The 6,726-nt window shown below is 37.5% G+C and overlaps 1 protein-coding gene across 1 annotated transcript in view; it reads right to left on the bottom strand.

Annotated features, from left to right (window-relative positions):
* The window catches only part of DCBLD2 (discoidin, CUB and LCCL domain containing 2), a 181,214-nt gene that overhangs the window by 98,256 nt on the left and 76,232 nt on the right, over positions 1–6,726 (bottom strand). The gene's annotated exons all lie outside the window — the stretch shown is intronic.

The raw sequence follows: 6,726 nt of genomic DNA, 5'->3' as shown, positions 1-6,726 counted from the left end.
TATTATTATTACTACCTATCTATAGCCCCTGGTGACAGTGAGTTCATAATCATCCATACAGAACTTAAGGAGTTCTGGTGGTGCAGTAGTTAAAGCATTGGGTTGCAAACTAAAAGTTCAGCAGTTTGAACCCACCAGCCACTCATGGGAGAAAGATGAGGCAGTCTGCTTCCATAAACATTTACAGCCTTGGAAATGCTATGGGGAAGTTCTACTCTGTTCTATACTGTTTTTATGAGTCAGAATCAAATCAATGGCAGTGGGTTTGGGTTTGTATAGTGTTTTGATACTTAAAATTTTCATGCTTCTTCCAATGTCCACATCAACCATATTTTTCTACTAGATGATGAACACCAGCAGATTAAACTCTGGGAGATGTTAAATGGAAAAATTTTATATTTGAAAGAAATAAGAGAGCCATCTGATTCAGACAGAGAAAAGGTAAAGATAATACTGTTATGAAACTGAAGAAACTTGGTTTACGTTCTCAACTAAATCAAAGATCATTCAACCTACTGAAGAAGTGTGCTAGGGAACAATGTGCCTCTTAAAAACTTGTAACTCAGGGTAAGGGAGAGGACTATCGGCTAGAGTAAAAGAATACCAACTTTGTCTACCTCCAGTAGATGGACATGGAAGTTGATTAGAATGTGTCACATTCAATTCACACAAAAAATATTATTTATAAACAGTTTTTTAAAGTTTTTAAGTACAGAAAGACCTCCAGTCTCAAAAATAGAGCATTGACTTTTCAAAGCAGTTAACTGACTGAAAATATATTATTGAGCCCCTGAGCTGGACAGGTAGTGGGGATGAAACTAGACAGGCATAGTGTTGCCCTTCGGAAGCTTACTGTCATGGGGCAGGGAAAATGCATGGTTGAACTCTCTAATGTACAGAAATAAACCATTATAGTACTGGAAAAATCTTTAGAGTAGAAGCTATTGTAAAATAACATCCATCAATACAGCCTTTAAGGAATCTGTTTTCAAGGCTCACTGCCTTGTGCTTGGTGGGTCAAAGTTAGAATTCTAAAATTTAACGCCCTGACCTGGAAAAATTTGGTGCTCTCTCTTAGAATGACCAACATACCTTCCCATAATGAATAACAGAATGTTCATAGTAGGTTATTAACAATAAACCAAAAACTGGTTATATGGTAGGAATACCATAATTTACTTACCAGTTTCCTTCCTGTTGAAAATTTAGATTGCTTCCAACTTTTCTTTACAGTGAATAATGTTGCAATAAGCACCTTCCTACCATGCTGGCTTACATGTTGCTGTGAGGGTGGAGCCATGCCACTGGTATTATGAATATTAGCATGGCTACCCAGGTGGACAGGTTTCAGTGGAACTTCCAGCCTAAGACAGACTGGGAAGAAGGCTGGGGGCATCCACTTCTGAATGAAACGATCCCTGAAAACCTTATGAATAGCAGTGTAAGACTGTCTCATAGAGTACTGGAAGATAAGCCCCCCTCCCCAGGTTAGAAGACACTCAAAATATGACTGGAGAAGATTTGCCCCTTCAAAGTAGAATCTACCTTAATTATGTGGAAGACATAATGCTTTAGGGACCTTATTTGCTGACAGGGTACAACTCAAAACAGGAAGAAACAGCTGCAAGCATTCATTAATAATCAGAATGTGGAATGTACAACATATAAATCTAAGAAAATTGGAAGTTATCAAAAATGAAATGGAACACATAAAGATCAATGTCCTAGCCATTGGTGAGATGAAATGGACTATTGATGAAATTGCCCTTTTAGAATCAGACAATCATATGGTCTACTATGTTGGAAATGATAAACTGAAGAGGAATGGTGTCACATTCATCATCTAAAAGATCACTTCTAGATTTATCCTAAAGTAACAATGCTATCAGGGATAATATCCATATGTCCACAAGGAAGACTAGTTAACATGACTATTATTCAAATTTATGCACCCACCACCCAAAGGGGAAAATGAAGAAATTAAAGATTTTTACCAATTCTACAGTCTCAAATTGACCAAACATATAATCAAGATGTTCTGATAATTACTGGTGTTTGGAATGGGAAAGTTGGAAATGAAGAAGCATCAGTAGCTGGAAAATAAAGCACTGATGATAAAAATTATGCTGAAGATCGCACGATAGAATTTTCCAAGACCAACAGCTGTTTCATTGCAGATACCTTTTCAACAATATAAATGGCAGCTATACACGTAGACCTTGCCAGATGGAATACAGAGAAATCAAATCAATTACATCTCCGGAAAGAGGCAATGGAGAAACGCAATATCATCTGTCAAAAACAAGGTCAGGAGCTGATCGTGGAACAGACAATTAATTATTCATAATCAAGTTCAAGTTGAAGCTGAAGAAAATTAAACCAAGTTCACTAGAGCCAAAATATGACCTTGCGTATATCCCAGTTGAATTGAGAGATAATCTGAAAAACAGATTTGATACATTCAACACAAATGACCAAAGACCAGACAAGTTGTGGATGACATCAACAACATCATATGTAAAGAAAGCAAAAGGTCACTGAAAAGACAGGAAAGGAAGAAAAAACCACAAATGGATGTTAGAAGAGACTCTGAAACTTGCTCTTGAACGGAGCACAGGTACAGTGAAAGAAAAATTAAATTGTTGTTGAAATAAAAGAGCAGAACAGAAGATTTCAAAGGGCAGCTGGAGATGACAAAGTAAAATATATAATGAAATGTGCAAAGACCTGGAATTAGAAAGCCAAAATGGAAGAACATGCTTAGCGTTTCTCAAGGTGAATAAACTGAAGAAAAAAATTTAAGCCTAAAATTTCAATACTGAAGGATTCTATGGGTAGAATATTGAACAATGAAGGAAGCATCAAAAGAAGATAAAAGGAATACAAAGAGTCACTGTACCAAAAAGAATGGGTTGACATTCAACCCTTTCAGGAGATAGCATATGATAAAAGAACCAATGGTATTGAAGGACCAAGTCTAAGCTGCCCTGAAGGAATTGGTGAAAAACAAGGCTCCAGGAATTGATGGAATACTCATTGAGACGTTTCAACAAAGGGATGAATCACTGGAGATGCTTATTTGTTTATGCCAAGAAATTTGGAAGAAAGCTACGTGGCCAATGGACTGGAAGTAAAGTATATTTATACCCATTCCAAAGAAAGGTGAACCAACAGAATATGGAAATTATCAAACAATATCATTAATATAATACAATGAACAATTATGCTGAACATAATTCAAAAATGGCTGTAGCAGTATATTTATAGGGAACTTACAGAAATGCAAAGTAGATCCAGAAGAGGACGTGGAACAAGGGATATGATTCCTAATGTCAGATGAATCTTGGCTGAAAGCAAATGATACCATTAAGATTTTGTGTTTTATTGACTATGCTGTATGAATCATAACAAAATATGGATAACACTGAAAAGCATGGGAATTCCAGAACACTTAACTGTGCTGATGAGAAACCTGTACACAGACAAGGAGGCTGTCATTCAAACAGAACAAGGGGATACTGAATGGTTTAAAATCAGGAAGGGTGCATGTCAAGGTTGAATCCTGTCACCACACTTATTCAATTTGCATGCTGAGCAAATAATCTGAGAAACTGGACTATGAAAAGAAAAATGTGGCACCAGGTTTGGAGAAAGACTCATTAACAACTTGTGACATGTAGACGACACAACATTGCATCCTGAAAGTGAAGATGACTTGAACCACTTACTGATGAAGTTCAAAGACTACAGTCACACCACAACATAAAGGAATCAAAAATCCTCACAAACGGACCAATAAAGCAACATCATGATAAACGGAGAAAAGACTAAAGTTGTCAAACATTTCATTTTACTTGGATCTACAATCAACATCCTTGGAAGCAGCAGTCCAGAAATCAGACATTGTTTTGCGCTGGGAAAATCTGCTGCAAAAGATTTCTTTAAAGTGTTAAAGAACAAAGATGTCACTTTGAAGATTAAGGTGTGCCTGACCCAAGCCACGGTCTTTTCAATTGCCTGATATGCATGTGGAAAGCTGGACAATGAATAAAGAACACTGAAGAAGAGATGATGCCTTTGAATTGTAGTGTTAGCAAAGAATACCCAAAATACCATGGACTGCCAGAAAAACAAACAAATCTGTCCTGGAAGAAGTGCAGCTGGAATGCTCCTTGGAAGGGAGAATGGTGAGACTTTGTCTCACCTACTTTGGTCATGTGGTCAGAAGAGATCGTTCACTGGAGAAGGATATCACCCTTGGTAAAGTAAATGCTCAGTGAAAAAGGGGAAGACCCTCAACAAGATGGACTGACACAGTAGCTGCAACAATGGGCTCACGTATAGCAAGGATTGTGAGAATGGCACAGGACCAGGCAGTGTTTCATTCTGCTGTACACAGGGTCACTATGAGTCAGAGCTGACTCTAAGGCACCTAACAACAAACAGCAACACAGCTTCTATCTTTTGAAATATCTCCCTAGGAGTGATGTTTTGTAACAGAATTATGAGGTCAATTATTGTGAACATTCTCATGATTTTTCACATGTCCAGAACACTAACCAAGTGAGCTACATATCAAGTAATACATCAAAATATTTGAAAAGTAACAGTTTCACCAAAAAAAAAAAAAGCTCATTGCTGTGAATAGGATCCAACTCATAGCAACCCTTTCTTGGGTTTCCAAGGCAGTATCACTATGGAAGTAGACTGCCAGTCTTCCTTCCTGGGAGTGGCTGTTGGGTTTGAACTGCCAGGCTTCTAGATAGCAGTCAAGTGTCTTAGGCACTGCACCACCAGAGCTCCTGCCAATTTCACAATACCCATCAAAAGACCTACCCAACTCACTACCATCGAGTGGATTCCAACTCACAGTGACTCCATGTGATAGAGCAGAACTGAGTCAATTCTGACTCATAGCAACCCCACGGGACAAAGTACAACTGCCCTCATAGGGTTTCCAAGGCTGTAATCTTTAGGAATGTAGATTGCCACATACTTCTCCTTTGTAGTGGTGGGTGGGTTTGAACCATCAGTCTTTCAGTTAAAAGCTGAGCACTTTAACCCCTATGCCACAAGGGCTCCTTTATGACATGAGAAAATATTTAAAATTTTAGATTTTTTTATTAGTCTAAAGGTCAGGCAGGGAAAGTACTGAAATCTTTAAAAATGCATTTCTTTGATTATATGCATAGCTGCTGCTTTCAATACCCTCTTTCAGAATGGCACCTTGTACAAAAGAGCACATGGTTTTTATCACTATCCATGATGGAGCTCTGGTGGCGTAGTGCCTAAAGCATTTGACTGCTAACCAGAAGGCTGGAGGATCAAATCCACCAGCCACTCCTCAGAAGGAAGACTGGGCAATCTACTTCCACAGAGATAATACCTCAAAAACCCAAGGAGGGTTGCTATGATTTAGAATCAACTCAATGGCAGTGACTTTGGTTTTTCTGGTATTATAGTAACCTGCATCTTGAATAAAAAAAATAAATACATATTGCTTTCATATGGACTAAAATATCCATAAAGTTATACAAATCCATTCCATCAAATTTTTCTGAGTGGCTTTTCCCTCTCTCTTTCATAAGTGAAAATTCTATTTTAAATGAGGGCTTTAAGACTTATCTTCTGGAAATCCAGCAAATTTTCTGGGTAGAAGAGAGCTGCATATTCTGTTTGTATTTCTTAATAAAACCTCTTGAAGAGGTAGTGATTCAAGGTCCTGGCTCTTATTAGGTTGACAGTTTCTTTCAGGATAGCTGGCAGAGTCTCAGATGCCAAGTATGCTGATACAAAAAGTAATGAGTCATAATATGTGTACATGTCAACAAAGCAGTAACACTAGATGTGTTGCCAAGCATCACAGGTGTGCCATACATAACATACCAAGATCTTTCTTTCAAAGATTTTCCAGGAAAAATAAACTTTTCACCACTTAGGGGATGTCAAAGATGTTTAATATTTTCTATAAGGGCTTATAAATAGGTATTCTTGGATGGTGTCTAGATCACACAAAAGTGTGAGTTTCAACCAGTTGCATGTTGATGAGAAATGGGGCAGCTGTCAATCCTCACTGACATGCCTGAAAACATTTAAAAGGAAACATTCTGGAGTGATTACATCATTCAAAAGAGACAAAGCTTCAGTATTTTTTCTCTGTTCTGGTCACAAACCAGCCTGACCATTCCTACTCAACCATTCCAGGACACAAAGATTCATCAATCTCTTTCAAATCGTGTGTGGCTTCTTCACTTTGCAAGGTTAACAAACAAACTCAAATTATTTTTCTGCAATAGTGACAAATCCAAGCTTGATTAAACTTTTAACATCTTACAATCAAGCCTTCTGATGAAAAATATCCATAGTAAGTAATAAATTTTCCTGACAAACAGATTTAAGAGACTGTTTGTCTCTTAACAGTTTAAGAGGAAGCCTTCTTGACTTTATGTTTTAATAAGTAGGATCTTATCACACATGAAACATTGTGGTTTTTGCATCCCATCATAAAAGATACTTATATCACCATTAAGATTAGATTTGTTATTGTTGTTGCGTGCTGTCGAGTCAGACCCGACTCATAGCGACCCCTTAATATCTTGAAATTTTGTGAGAATTACCAAAATATGACACAGAACAAGAAGTGAGCATATATTGTTGGAAAAATAGCACCGATAGACTTACTTGACACAGGGTTGCCACAAACCTCCAATTTTTTTTTTTTTTTTT

The sequence above is a fragment of the Orycteropus afer genome, unplaced genomic scaffold (assembly GCF_000298275.1).
Source record: "Orycteropus afer afer isolate SDZICR_OR568_19922 unplaced genomic scaffold, OryAfe1.0 scaffold00143, whole genome shotgun sequence".
Lineage (NCBI taxonomy): Eukaryota > Metazoa > Chordata > Mammalia > Tubulidentata > Orycteropodidae > Orycteropus > Orycteropus afer.
Note: the sequence above shows the minus strand (reverse complement) of the source record. Positions and strands in the feature narration are given on the sequence as shown.